The 14,371-nt window shown below is 46.3% G+C and overlaps 1 protein-coding gene across 8 annotated transcripts in view; it reads right to left on the bottom strand.

The window, feature by feature from the left end:
* klc1a (kinesin light chain 1a) overlaps positions 1-11,089 on the bottom strand; it is a 149,142-nt gene extending 138,053 nt beyond the window's left edge. For 4 of the 8 annotated variants that reach the window (XM_038777712.1, XM_038777702.1, XM_038777730.1 and 1 more), the window contains exon 1: positions 10,675-11,087. The gene's annotated coding sequence lies outside the window, so the exon portion shown is untranslated. Of the gene's footprint in view, positions 1-10,674 lie in introns of all 8 variants that reach the window. The other 4 variants (XM_038777675.1, XM_038777721.1, XM_038777692.1 and 1 more) reach the window with 2 other exon arrangements.
* Between the last annotated feature and the right edge of the window lie 3,282 nt (positions 11,090-14,371).

The raw sequence follows: 14,371 nt of genomic DNA, 5'->3' as shown, positions 1-14,371 counted from the left end.
GGGTTTAGCGTCCATAATTCCACAAGATTTCGGGTAGTCATGTATAAGGACAAGAGTAGCCAGCGGATGAGGGTCCTTAATTGGACGAGGGCCAATTACATCCAAATTAGACAGGAACTGGGGAATTTGGATTGGGAGCGGCTATGAGGGCGTTCAGGTTCAATGTGAGAAGGGGAAAGTTTTTTCTTATAAATTTAGAGTATCCAATTTTTTTTTCCAATTAAGGGGCGATTTAGCATCGCCAATTCACCTACCTTGGGTTGTGGGGGTGAGTCCCACACAGACATAGGGAGAACGTGCAAACTCCACACGGACAGTGATCCGGGGCCAGGATCGAATCCAGGCTCAGTTCAACTGTCTTATCTGTTAAACTTCTTGCATTGAAGCAAACACATTCCAGACCTACAGACCCACTGAACCCCCTCAGCGACGTGAGGCAACAGTGCTAACAGGGGAACGGTTTAAGGGAGTTGCGTGGGGTTACGTTTTTCACGCAAAGAGTGGTGGGTGACTGGAATGCGCTGTCAGAGGGTGTGGTGGAAGCAGGCACATTAGCAACATTTAAGAGGCATCTGGATGGGTACATGAATAGGGAGGAAATAGAGGGATACGGACCGAGTAAGGGCAGAAGGTTTTATTTTTAAAGTTAGGGCATCATGATTGGCACAGGCATGGAGGACCGAAGGGCATGTTCCCGTTTTCTTTGTTGTTTGCTATATGTTCTATGTAAGCCACCAACCAAGCTTAACTCTGCTGCGCAACCTTGTCATACCAGATATCCAGCACCTTGCAAGAACTTCAAGATTTTGTCCTGCCACAATGTTGCAAATAGATTGTAAACTATGAGGGTGGAATGCATCTAGCTGCTTTATGTGACACCTGTAGGTTTTCCATGCCTCACAGCCATAGAGCAAAGTGATATAGGAATCACTCCATAGTAATCTTTGATTTTTTTTTTTTAAAAAGAGTACCTAATTCATTTTTTTCCAATTAAGGGGCAATTTAGTGTGGTCAACTCACCTACCCTGCATATCTTTGGGTTGTGGGGGTGGAACCCATGCAAACAAGGCAAATTCCACAAGGACAGTGACCCAGAACCAGGAGCGAACCAGGGACCTCGGCGCAGTGAGGCGGCAGTGATAACCACTGTGCCGCTCATGCATGCTCTTGTATGCATTCAACATAGGAATACCCATTCAGGTCAGGACAGATAGCAACCCCTTCAGTGCTAACCACTGTGCCACAGGTGAGAACTCTCCCAGTTTGAATATTCTTTAACTGTGGGGTCCAGCACACTTTTCCTCACCTTGGCTATCCCAGCAGTATAACTCACTGTTAGGGATCCTTCAGTTAACATGTGGTTTAAAATCTCTTTCAGGTACAAAGAGATATTCCTGTCTCTGCAGCCAGATTGCTCTAAACTCAAAAATAAAAACCTGTTTAGAACAGAACCACACAATCTACTCACCCCTTCTTGCTGACCCATCTGCCACTTTATTATCTATCTCCTAAGCAACTTGATCATATAACCAGTTACTAGAAGCAGGTGCCAGAGTGTGGCAACTAGGGGATTTTTCATTGCAGTGTTAGTGGAAGCCTACTTGTGACAATAATAAAGATAACATAGAACATAGAACAGTACAGCACAGAACAGGTCCTTCAGCCCTCGATGGAGTGCCAAGCTTTGTCCGAAACCAAGATTAAGCTATCCCACTCCCTGTCATTCTGGTGTGCTCCATGTGCCTATCCAATAACCTCTTGAAAGTTCCTAAAAAGTATCCGACTGCACTATCACAGCAGGCAGTCCATTCCGCACTCTAACCACTCTCCGAGTAAAGAACCTACCTCGGACATCCTTCCAATATCTCCCACCCCGAATCTTATAGTTATGCCCCCTTGTAACAGCTACACCCATCCGAGGAAATAGTCTCTGAACGTCCACTCTATTTATCCCCCTCATCATCTTATAAACCTCTATTAAGTCACCTCTCATCCTCCTTCGCTCCAATGATAAAAGCCCTAGCTCCCTCAAACTTTCCTCATAAGACCTACCCTCCAATCCAGGCAGCATCCTGGTAAATCTCCTTTGCACCCTTTCCAATGCTTCCACATCCTTCCTATAATGATTATTATAAGGCAGTTGCTTTACCGGAAAACATTTACCGAAACCCAATTCTTAAAGGAAATAAAAAACCCCAACATTAAATCTAGCCCCTCCAACCCCCAAACACACAAAGAACACAGGCCATCGCAGCAATCATAATGTACAGCACCTTCCAGATGCCTCCACGGCTTACTGTGTCAAAGGCTTTGGTCAGGCCAAAAATCATTGGTGTGACTTTTCTTGAATTTGCCGTGCCACAAAGATCATTTCGACTGTTTCTCCTAGCACAAGAGCCAGACTGTTATTCCAAGTAAACAATCTATCAGACGAGGAACAATCCTGTTGAAAATAACCTTGCAACAATTTTTCCCCACTGTGGAGAGAAGTGAAATACCATAGTGACACCATGAAGGGACTTGCTTCCCTTCCATTTGTACATGTGAGTTATAGACCATCCTTGTAATCTTCAGCACAATTCCCAGGTTCGAGATTAACAAGAGGCGAGTGAGTTTCCTAGCCACGTGAGCTCTTCTGCACTTGCACACTTCAGTCAAAATGCCATCGGCTCCCGAAGACTTAGCCAAGGGCCAAGGACATGATACTTACTCTTCAAGGACATGATGTTCCTGACAAGCCAATAATCTAACCACCATTTAGCATCTCGAAGGCAGCAGGTGAAGCGCATATCCTCAAGATTTGTGTCACACACTAATGTAGCCCAACGTGTGCAAGGACTAAGACCTGAGGCGCTTCCATGTTATTTTCAGTTCATCAGCTTATTGAAATTGTGCATTTGTGATGGCACAGTCAAACTCACTGCACTCAAGAGGGAAGACGTTGGCTGCTTGGAGTTGTCACTGTCAATGTAATGGCATTCCAGTACTCCCCTCTATGTAAGACAATATAAAATCAGGGTTTTTCAAAGTGCAGGTCACGACCCAAGGGTGGGTCACGGAGTGGTGCCATGAGGGTCGTGAAGTTATCGGTCACGCTGTTCCCGCGGTGGTCCCGATCGTGGGAGGTGCGCCCAAAAGGCCGCTACCGACTTTTACATCAAGAAGGCTAGCCACTGCTGTCTTTGAAATGGAACTAAATGAGGCTGTATAGGTTTTTCCGGCCAGCAGAGAGCAGATCATGAGTCCTGCACGTATATTTAATGTCAAGTATCCTCCCAAGTACATGATTTTGGTGCCAAATCACAGAGCAGCATTGCTTCCATCTTCTGTGAAGATGATGGTTTTCCAGAGACAGCCAGAGACTCCAATAGGCAGTTTACCTATTGGACATGATCTCACAACAGAGTCTGCCGGAGAGAACTGCTCAGGATCGTCCAGGGCAGGACAGAGCAGTGCTAGTGTTAACTTTATACAGAGCACCAGGGCTTCTGGTTAACAGCCTACAAAGAAGAAACTTAACTTGGGAACAAAGCAGTATCAAGATGATTTCTTGAGGAATGGTTTTGTCAATTGTGCCAGTGCAAATAAGGATGCAACGCTCATGTGTGTTATAAGTAGGTATTGACAAATGCTTTTCAGATTTTGAAAAAGTGGATGAAAATTCCTTTTGAGGTTGAGACCTCAGTCAGTTATTAACTTAGAACTGGCTCCAAATTAAAAAACCACACTGCTGTAGCCGATAGTAATGCCATATTAAAAACACACCAACAGCCCATGAGACTGTCAGCATTCTGGTGCAGCATCTCCCAGGAGTATCCAGTGCTGCGTAAAACACATATTTTGTTGCTATGCCCTTCACGATGGCCTACATGTGTGAGGTTGGATTTTCCGTTTTCATAAAGGTGAAGATGGCACAAAGGAACTGGCAGGCGTCCACACCTTTTTTTTTTATAAATTTAGATTAGCCAATTATTTTTTCCAATTAAGGGGCAATTTAGCGTGGCCAATCCACCTACTCTGCACATTTTTGGGTTGTGGGGGCGAAACCCACGCAGACACGGGGAGAAGGTGCAAACTCCACACGGACAGTGACCCAGAGCCGGGATCGAACCTGGAACCTCAGCGCCGTGAGGCGGTTGTGCTAACCACTAGGCCACCGTGCTGCCCTAGGCGTCCACACCTGATATGCGCATTGCCCTCTCCTCCTTTGAACTTGATTCAAGTGAAATCATGAAGACCAATCAGGCTCCCATTGCATCTTAAAAGGTAATCAACCGTGGCTTGTAAGTGAAGGTCGGTTGGCGTGGGGCGCGAAGGTCAGCTGGTTGCCAAAATGGGTCTCAGGAGAAAAAGTTTGAAAAACACTGATATATACCAACATTGGAATTGAAACCACCAAAGATGAGAGTTTGAGGGCGGCATGTGGCGCAGCAGGTAGCACTGGGACTACGACGCTGAGGACCCGGGTTCGAATCCCGGCCCTGGGTCACCGTTTGTGTGGAGTTTGCACATTCTCTCCATGTCTGCGTGGGTTTCACCCCTACAATCCAAAAAGATGTGCAGGGTAGGTGGATTGGCCATGCTAAATTGCCCCTTAATTGGAAAAATGATTGGGTACTCTAAATTTATAAGAAAAAAGGATGAGAGTTTGTCCTGCTGTAGTCCTCCTCTGGTATTCCTGCTGAGATCATTGTAAAATGCTGCTGTTTCACAGGCGCTGATGAGCATTGCAGACTGCTTTTTAGCAAGACTTATTCAAAGTGTTATGAGTCGGTCATTGATTCACTTTCCAAGGGTAACGAACTTGTGCCTATTCAGATCCAATGAAAAAGCCAACAACTGATGGCGGAGGTTGGTTCTTGGACTTGCCAATCCCGTAGAATGTATAGCCTGCACTGACTTCCTCAAGATACTTTTAAGAGTTTAGGATCTCTGCTTTCACCACCAACTCAGACAACAAATTTCAGACACCCACCACATTCTCCGTAAAAAAATGTTTTTCCTCATGTCCCCTCTAAGCCTTCTGCTATATATCTTGAATCTATGACCCTTGGGTTTGAACCCTCTGCCAAGGGAAACAGGTTCCTCCTGTCTCTACCCCTCACAATTATATATACAATTATGTGGTTAGCACTGTTGCTTCACAGTGCCAGGGTCCCGGGTTCGATTCCCACTTGGGTCACTGTCTGTGCAGAGTTTGCTCATTTTCCCTGTGGGTCTCCTCCAAGTGCTCTGGTTTCATCCCACAAGTCCCAAAAGAAGCGTCTGTTAGGTGAATTGGACATTCTAAATTCTCCCTCTGTGTACCCGAACAGACGCTGGAGTGGCGACTAGGAGATTTTCACAGTAACTTCATTGCAATGTTAAGGTTAGCCTACTTGTGGCAATAATAATGATTATTATTACCTCAATCACATCATCCCTCAGCCTTCTTTGTTCCAAGAAATAAAACCCCAACCACAATCTCTCCTCGTAGCGACAATTCTCCAGCCCTGGCACTATTCTAGTATATCTTCTCTCCACTCTCTTCAGAGCAATTACATCCTTCCTGTAATGCGGTGACCAAAACTGCATACAATACTCCAGTTGTGGCCTCACTAGTGTTTTATACAGTTTCATTATTATATCTCTACTTTTGTATTCTCTCCCCCAATCAATGAAGGGGAGCATTCTTTACAACCTAATCTACCTGTACTGCTCTATTTAGGGACCTGTGTACTTGCATACCAAAATATCTCACTTCATAAACCTCTTTCAGTACATTCCTGTTTGTGTATTCCCTTTTACCATTTGACCTCCCTAAATGCATTACCTCACACTTATAATAGTTGAACTACATCACCACTTTCCTGCCCACGCCAACAACCATATAACCATAGAATACATACAGTGCAAAAGGAGGCTATTCACCCATCGAGTCTGCACCGACCCTTTAAAAGAGCACCCTACCTAGGCCCACTCCCCCACCCTATCTCCATAAACCCACCCAACATGCACATCTTGGGACACCAAGGGCAATTTAGCATGTCCAATCCACCTAACCTGCACAACTTTGGACTGTGGGAGGAAACCAGAGCACCCAGAGGAAGTCCACAGACACGAGGAGAAAGTGCAAACTACACACAGGCAGTCACCAATCTGTATAATTTTGGAGCGCACAGCCATCCCCTACACTATCTACTGCGCGGCCAATTTTTGTGTGGTCTGCAAATTCCCCAAGTTCAAGTCCAAATCATGAATGTATAAAACGAACAGCAAGGGTCCCAACACCAAGCCCTGCGGAACACCACTTGAAACAGCTTTTCACTGGCAAGGGTAGACAGCTTTCCATTTGCAAGGGCAGCCATCGCCCCTTGTTTCCTGTTACTACGCCAACTTTGGATCCAATTTGACACATTACCCTGAATCCCCTGGGCTTTTATGTTTTTACAACAGTCTGCCATGTGAAACCTTGTTAAATGCCTTACTAAAATCCATGTAGACAACATCCACTGCACTACCCTCATCAATCCTCCTTGTCACTTCCTCAAATAATTCAATCAAATTTGTACGGCATGACCTTTTCTTAATAAAGCCATGCTAACTATCCCCGACTAGTCCATGCCTTTCTAAGTGACAGTTTATCGGATCTCTCAGGATTGATGTAACAATTTGCCCACCACCGAAGTAAACTAACTGTCTTTAATTGTTTGGCAGTTCCTTCATACCCGTCTTAAACAATGGAACCACAGTTGCATTCCTCCAGTCCTCTGGCACCTCCCTGGTGTCTGATGAAGATTGGAAAATAATTCTCAAGAGCATCTGCTATTTCCTCCCTGACCGCCTTCAACATCTTACAAAAAAATCCATCTGGCCCTGACGACTACTTATCACTTTCAAGAATTCAAACACCTCTAACAGTTCCTCTCTCATCGTGATTATTTTGTCCAATATTTCACACTGCTCCTCTTGATTACTGTATCAACATTATCCATTTCCTTTGTGAATAGGGAGACAAAAAAATGTGTTTAAAACTCTTCCCATATCCTTTGCATATTCACACAAGTTCCCTTCCAACAATCCTTTTGTCCTTTATATACTGGTAAAACATCTTGGGGTTTGCCTTAATTTTTTAAAAATTCATTTATGGGATGTGGGCGTTGCTGGCTCGACCAACAATTATTGTCCATTCATAGTTGCCCTTCAGTAGGTGGTGGTGAGCTGCCTTGAACCGCTGCAGTCCCCGAGGTGTAGGCACACTCACAGTACTGTTAGGGAGGGTGCTCCAAGATTTTGCTCCAGCAAGTGAGAGAACGGTGATGTATTTCCAAGTCGGGGTGGTGAGTGACTTAGAGGGGAACCTTCAGATAATGGAGTTCCCAGGTATCTGGGAGTCAATGGGAATCAGGGGGGAAATGTTTAGATTGTTCTTCTGGGTGGTAGTGGGTTTGGAAGGTGCTGCCTGAGGAACCTTGGCAAGTTACTGCAGTGCATTTTGTAGATGGTACACACGGCTGCCACTATTTGTTGGTGGTGGAGGGATTGAATGTTTGTGGAAGGGCTCGCAATCAAGCGGGCGTTATCCTGGATGGTGCTGAGCTGGAGTGTCACTGGACCTGCATTCATCCAGGCATCTGGAGAGTATTCCATTACGCTCCTGATTTGTGGCTTTTAGATGGTGGACAGGCTTTGGGGTCAGCTGGCGAGTTACTCGCCATAACTTTGACCTGCTGTGGTAGCCACAGTATTAATATGGCTAGTCTAGTTCAGTTTATGATCAATGGTAACCCCCAGGATATTGATTGTAGGGGATTCAGCAATGGTAATGTCATTGAATGTCAAGGTGTGATGGTTAGATCATCTCTTGTAGGAGATGGTCATTGCCTTGCATTTGTGTATTGTGAATGTAACTTGCCACTTGTCAGGCCATGCCTGGATATTCATGAGGAGCTTATGTCCAGGTCTTGCTGCATTTGAACATGAACTCCTTCATTATCTGAGGAGTTGAGAATAGTGCTGACCATTGTGCAGTCATCTGCAAACATCACTTCTGACCTTATGATAGAAGGGAGGTCATTGATGAAGCAGCTGACGATGGTTGGGCCTAGGACACAGTAACTCCTGCAGTGAGATCATCGACCTCCAACTACCACAACCATCTTTCTTTGTGTCAGGTATGAAGTTTTCCCCGATTCCCATTGACTCCTGTTTTGTCAGAGCTCTTTGATGCCATACTCGTCAAATGCTGCTTGATGTCAAGGGCAGTCACTTTCACCTCACTGCTGGGATTCAGCTCTTTTTTTCCCTGTATGAACCAAGGCTGTAATGAGGTCAGGAGCCAAGTGCTCCTGGCGGAACCCAAACTGAGCATCCGTGAGCAGGTTATTGCTAAGTGCCACTTGATAGCACTGTTGATTATTCCTTCCATTACTTTGCTGATGATGGAGAGTAGACTGATAGGGCAGTAATTGACTGGATTTAATTCCAGATATTTCGAACCCGGACCCCCGGATCATTATCCTGGGCCTCTGGATTACTAGTCCAGTGACAATACCACTTCGCCATCGCCTCCCCTCCTGCTTTTCGCAGACAGGACATACTTGAGCAATTTTCCACATTACCAGGTAAATGCCAACATTGTAGCTGTGCTGGAACAATTTGGCTGGTAGGGATAGTTAGTTAGTTTTGGAGGACCATCCCTCAGTTCTATTGCTGGGATGTTGTCGGGGACCATAGTCTTTGCAGTATCCAGTGCCTTCAACCATTTCTTGATATCATGTGGAGTAAATCAAACTGGCTGAAGACTGGCATCTGTGATGCTGGGGACCTCAGGAGGAAGCCAAGATTGAACATTGTAAGTAGATCCAGTGTATTACTCATTTTCAGCAGTGGATTGACTCATCCAGAGGTGGAAGACAGATCCACAAAAAACACTGCTGTTTTGAGCTCAAGCTGATAATCAGCTTCAACGTAAGTTGGGTGTATAATTATTTGGTCATCTATTGTTTGTTGTTGGACTTCAATGAAGTTTACAAGTCTGTCATAGTGCACTTCATTCAAAAGAATTAATTGAGCAACTTCTTTCTCCACATAGCCATTTCAGTTAGCATGTATAAAATTCCAATGTGACTTTGGTAGTGATGAGGTTAATATGGGGCACTAATGTATACGAGTAAACAGCAGAAAACTGAATAATTCGGCCTCAGTGTTCACTTTGCAAATTCAGGGACCCCAAATATATTTATTCATAAAATGATACTGTAACAGCAAGGATGTTGAGTTGGGGTTTATGTATCTTGTCAAATAATGGTTTCAATTTACAGTCATTTCTGATTCATTCATTTAAAAAAGTATTATTTGGCAGTTAAAAGGATAACCACAAACCTTAGTAAATAAACCTCTTCAAAAAAGTTGATAAAAGTGCACAGTGAAGAACAAGCTAACCTTATGAATACTGTATTACTGTTGATTTTTAAAATGTTTAAAGAAACCACTTTGCATCAATATAATAATCTTTATTGGCACAAGTAGGCTTACAGTAACACTGCAATGAAGATACTGTGAAAAGCCCCTAGTCGCCACATTCCGGCACCTGTTTGGGTATACAGAGGGAGAATACAGAATGTCCAAATTACCTAACAGCACGTCTTTCAGGACTTGTGGGAAGAAACCAGAGCACCCGGAGGAACACACGCAGACATGGGGAGAACGTACAGACGCTGCACAGTGACCCAGCGGGGAAGCCACAGTGCTATCCACTTGTGCTACCGTGCTGTCCGTAAGTGTAGACTTACAGAGGATGTTCTTTCAAGGGCAGTGTATACACATGGGCCGAATGGCCTCCTTCTGCACTGTAAATTATATAATCCTATGACAATATATTGTACATTTATGGCAGATTAAAAACTCAAGGCTCTTTAGCCCACTGACAAATTTGAAGCTTTTTCAAGTTCTGCTCCACCACAAAAGGCCAGCAAAGAACTGATCAAAATCATTTCCAACCATGGCTTCTAAGACATCTCTGATGAAGAGTCATCCAGGCTCGAAACGTCAGCTCCGTTCTCTCTGCACAGATGCTGTCAGATCTGCTGAGATTTTCCAGCATTTTCTCTTTTTGTTTCAGATTCCAGCATCCGCAGTAATTTGCTTTCAACATGCATGGAGATTGTTTAGCAGGGTGTAAGATGTAAAAGAGCAACTCTGTAAAACCAATCTCACTGGTCGGTGCAAAAAACAATCAAGTGTCCTCATTTTACAAGGAAATGAGTCATGGTTACACCACCACCAAAACCTTGCCCAGGCCGCACAGCATGAAGTGAAATTCTCATCTACCCGGCAATTTGCAATGCAAAGAATGGCCATTGTCACTTAACCCAGGAAAAGAGAGGGGGAAAATCAAAGCACAAACATACATTTCCACTCATGTGTCAGATAACAAAACGCCCAGAGCCGGTTGAAGGAACACCAGCATCAACATTAGACTGAAAGTAAAACTGCAGCTGCCCACGTTACTCATTAAAGCACCGAAATTGTACACAAGAATGAAAGGAAAGGGTACCCGGTGGTCACTTTCCACGGATACCGCCTCTGGCAGACACAATTCAGACACCAAGCACATCCACAGCGAAAACCATCGCTGACAGAAGTCAACATCCCACGCTCTCCGCCAGCCACCCTGCCAAACAAACCACTTACCGTTTGCTTCAAACTGGCGGCCCGACCTCAGTGAGAGGATGTGCAGTCTGCAGCCTTTTCCTGTCAGGCCAGGGGGGGATGAACAGAGGGATGGGGAAGTGAGCGGCCGACCCAGGTTTCGTTTTCACCGAGAGAGACCCCTTTCTCCAAACAAATTCTCTTTATTTGACAGGCCGGGCCGGAGCCCCGAGCCGGTTAAAAACAACAAAAAAAATCAGCCGCTTTACCACACACACTACACCGTGTAGTGTGAAAGACTATCATCAAGAAAGCATGTCACCCTGTTCTTAATATTACCGTGACCGGCAGTCCCTAATATTTTCATGCCAAATGTAACGTAAAATGAAATGTTCCAGATCTTTCCGACCGATACCCCTCCCCAACCCTTCAGCTCGTACTGCCCCGAACCTCCCTCCCCGCCCCCGTTGGCTTCACAGCAAAAGATGGCGCCTCCTCCCGAGCCGTCAGCCTCGCCCCGGCCCGCCCCGGCCCGCCCCGGGCTTGACCGCGTGCGCGCGCCCCACGCCTGCAATTGTGCACGGGCTGGCCTCTGGGGCTGGCCGCGCGCGCGCTGCCGCCTGGAATGACTGGGTGCGCCCGCGCCCGCGGCGGCTCGCGCGTATTGACTGCGCGCGGGCGGGGAGCGGGACGAGCTCGCGGGCCCGCCCGTGAACATTGTGACGTCATCGGCCGGAATGTGTCCTGGCTCGTTTTCCAGGCAAAGCACGTTTGTTGGGAGTCAGCATATTTATGTTTGCCCACAATTGCCCTTTGACACTGGTTGTTCGGGTTGACTTGGCTGCCTAGGTATGCAATTTAGGCATGATGTCAAATCAACCGAATTCTCGCCCGATATTTTTTCAAGTCATGGGGTGGGGAGCTCTGGAGCTTTGAAGTAACCATCCTAATGTGCTGAGATTAAAAACAGAAAATGCTGGAAATGCGAGAGAGAGACGGTTTGTTTCAGGTCAATGATCGATCATCAAATCTTGGAAAAGTTAGAAATTTAATAGGTGTTAAGCAAGTGAAAGGAGGATGGGAAGAGAACAAAAGGAAAGGTTTGCCACAGGTTGGAAGACAGGATAGGTCACATTACAAAACGATTAATGGTGCAAAACCAAAGGGAGTGGTAATGGGACAAATAAAGAAAAGGTGTGTCGAGAATAGATGGAGGTGTGAATGGCAGAATGACGACAAGCTGTTTGCCATTCGAAAGAGAAAAAAGGTCAGGACAAAACCAAAACCAGCAAAAAGGAAACGGAATGGCAAAAAAAACTTTAAAGGACCAAGTGGCCTAGTCTCCAGCTCCTCACCACCGAAGGTGAGTAGGGGTAATGTTTTCGTCCCTGTTAGACTGTAAACAATATATCTCAAAAACAAATGGACAGATCTCCACAAAAGATTACACAGATAGGACATGGCCCAAGGGACTCCTGATTAATTTTTGGCGAATATGCAGATTCAAAAATCTGGATTTTTAAAGGATCAGTGAATATTGGGTTATAGGGCAATTGACTTAAACAGAATTCAAAGAATCACAGAAAAATATAGTGCAGAAAAGGCCCTTCGGCCCATTGCCATATGAAAGGCACTTGATCTGCCAATCCTAATTCTATTTGCCAGCACTTGGATGTTATGACGTGCCAAGTGCTCAACATTTTTAAGAATGTGAGGCAACCCGCCTCTAACACCTTTCCAGGCAGTGCGCTCCAGACGATTTTCCTCAAATCTCCCCAAACTTCCCGTCCCTCGCCTTGAACTTGTGTCCCCTTGCAACCGACCCTTCAACCAAGGGGAACAGCCGTTCCCCATACACCCTGTCCATGCCCCTCATAATCTTGTACACCTTGATCAGTCTTCAGTCTTCTCTGCTCCAGCGAAAACAACCCAAGCCTATCCAACCTCTCTTCGTAACTTAAATATTCCATCCCAGGCAACATCCCAGTGAAACACCTCTGCATCTGCTCCAGTGCATTCATCTCCTTCCTATAATGTGGCGACCAGAACTGCACACAGTATTCCAGCTGTGGCCTCACTAATGTTCTATATAACGCCAATATGACTTCCTTGCTTTTGTAATCAATGCCACGATTGAAGACAAGTGTAAAAATCATGAGGAGGCCTGGACAGGATAGGGGAAAACCATTCCCATTGCTGGAAGGATAGAGAACAAGAGGACACAGATTGAGGGAATTGACAAAAGAAGCAATGGCAACACGAGTAAAAGCTTTTTCAGAGTGAGTGGTTAAGAAATGAAATACACTACCTGAGAGTGTGGCAGAGGCAGATTAAATCGAGGCATTCATAGAATAATAGAATTTGCAATGTACAAGGAGGCCATTTAGCCCAATGAGTCTGCACTGGCCACGCTGGGGAAGTTCGGGATTGGTGAGGGCCTTATTGGCTGGGTGAAATTGCTGTACCAGGCGCCTGTAGCAAGTGTATGTACAAACTGGCTGAGGTCGAGGTACTTTGAGCTTCACCGGGGAACGAGGCAGGGGTGTCCCCTCTCCCCGTTACTATTTGCCCTAGCTATAGAACCGCTAGCTATGGCGCTGAGAGCCTCGAGGAACTGGCGGGGACTGGTTCGGAGGGGGGTGGAACATCGGGTGTCACTATACGCAGATGATTTGCTCCTGTACATTTCGGACCCTGTGGAGGGGATGAGGGAAGTTCTGCAGATCCTGAGGGATTTTGGTAGTTTTTCAGGGTACAAACTGAACATGGGAAAGAGCGAGTTGTTTGTGATCCAGGCCAAGGGGCAGGAGGAGAGACTGAAAGAGCTGCCGCTCAGGATGGTGGAGAAAAGTTTTTGTTACCTGGGTATACAGGTTGCCAGGAAATGGGATGCCCTGCACAGGCTCAACCTGACCCGGTTGGTGGAGCAACTGGAAGGGGACTTCAAAAGGTGGAACATGCTCCCGCTGTCACTGGCAGGGAGGGTGCAGACCATGAAAATGACTGTCCTCCCCAGATTTTTGTTTGTCTTTCAGTTCCTCCCCATCTTCATCCCTAAGGCCTTTTTTAAGCGGGTGAGTAGGATCATTTCGGGCTTTGTGTGGGCGAATAAGACCTTGCGAGTAAGGAGATCGCGGATGGAGCGCAGTCGGGGGGGGGGGGGGGGGGGGGGGGGGGTGTGGGTTGGCGCTGCCGAACATTTGCAACTGCTACTGAGCGGCCAATATAGCTATGATTAGGAAGTTGGGGAGGGGGGGTCGTCATGTAAAGGTACTAGTCTGGGAGCTTCGATAACGGCTCCTTTGCCGTTCTTGCCGACCCGTTACTCCACAAGTCCGATGGTGGTGACGACACTGCGGATCTGGGGACAGTGGAGGAGGTGGAGGGAGCGTCGGTCTGGACCCCGATATGTAACAATCACAGGTTTGTCCCGGGTAAGATGGATGGTGGGTTCCAGAGCTGGCAGAGGGCAGGCATCAGAAGGATGGGAGATCTGTTCATAGACGGAAGCTTTCCCAGTTTGAAGGCGCTCGAGGACAAATTTAATCTACCACCAGGAAACGCCTTTAAATATCTGCAAGTATGAGCCTTCCTGAAAAAAAAGGTAGTGGCCTTTCCGACGCTGCCGCCACTGAGGATACAGGACAGGATGGGGATCCGGCACCTGGGTGGGGAAGGGGAGGGTGTCGGATATCTACCAGGAACTACAGGAGGCTGAGGAAACGCCGGTGGAGAAGCT

Source organism: Scyliorhinus canicula, chromosome 2 (assembly GCF_902713615.1).
Source record: "Scyliorhinus canicula chromosome 2, sScyCan1.1, whole genome shotgun sequence".
Classification (NCBI taxonomy): Eukaryota; Metazoa; Chordata; class Chondrichthyes; order Carcharhiniformes; family Scyliorhinidae; genus Scyliorhinus; species Scyliorhinus canicula.
The sequence above is the reverse complement of the archived record's forward strand: the minus strand, read 5'-3'. Positions and strand labels throughout refer to the sequence as shown.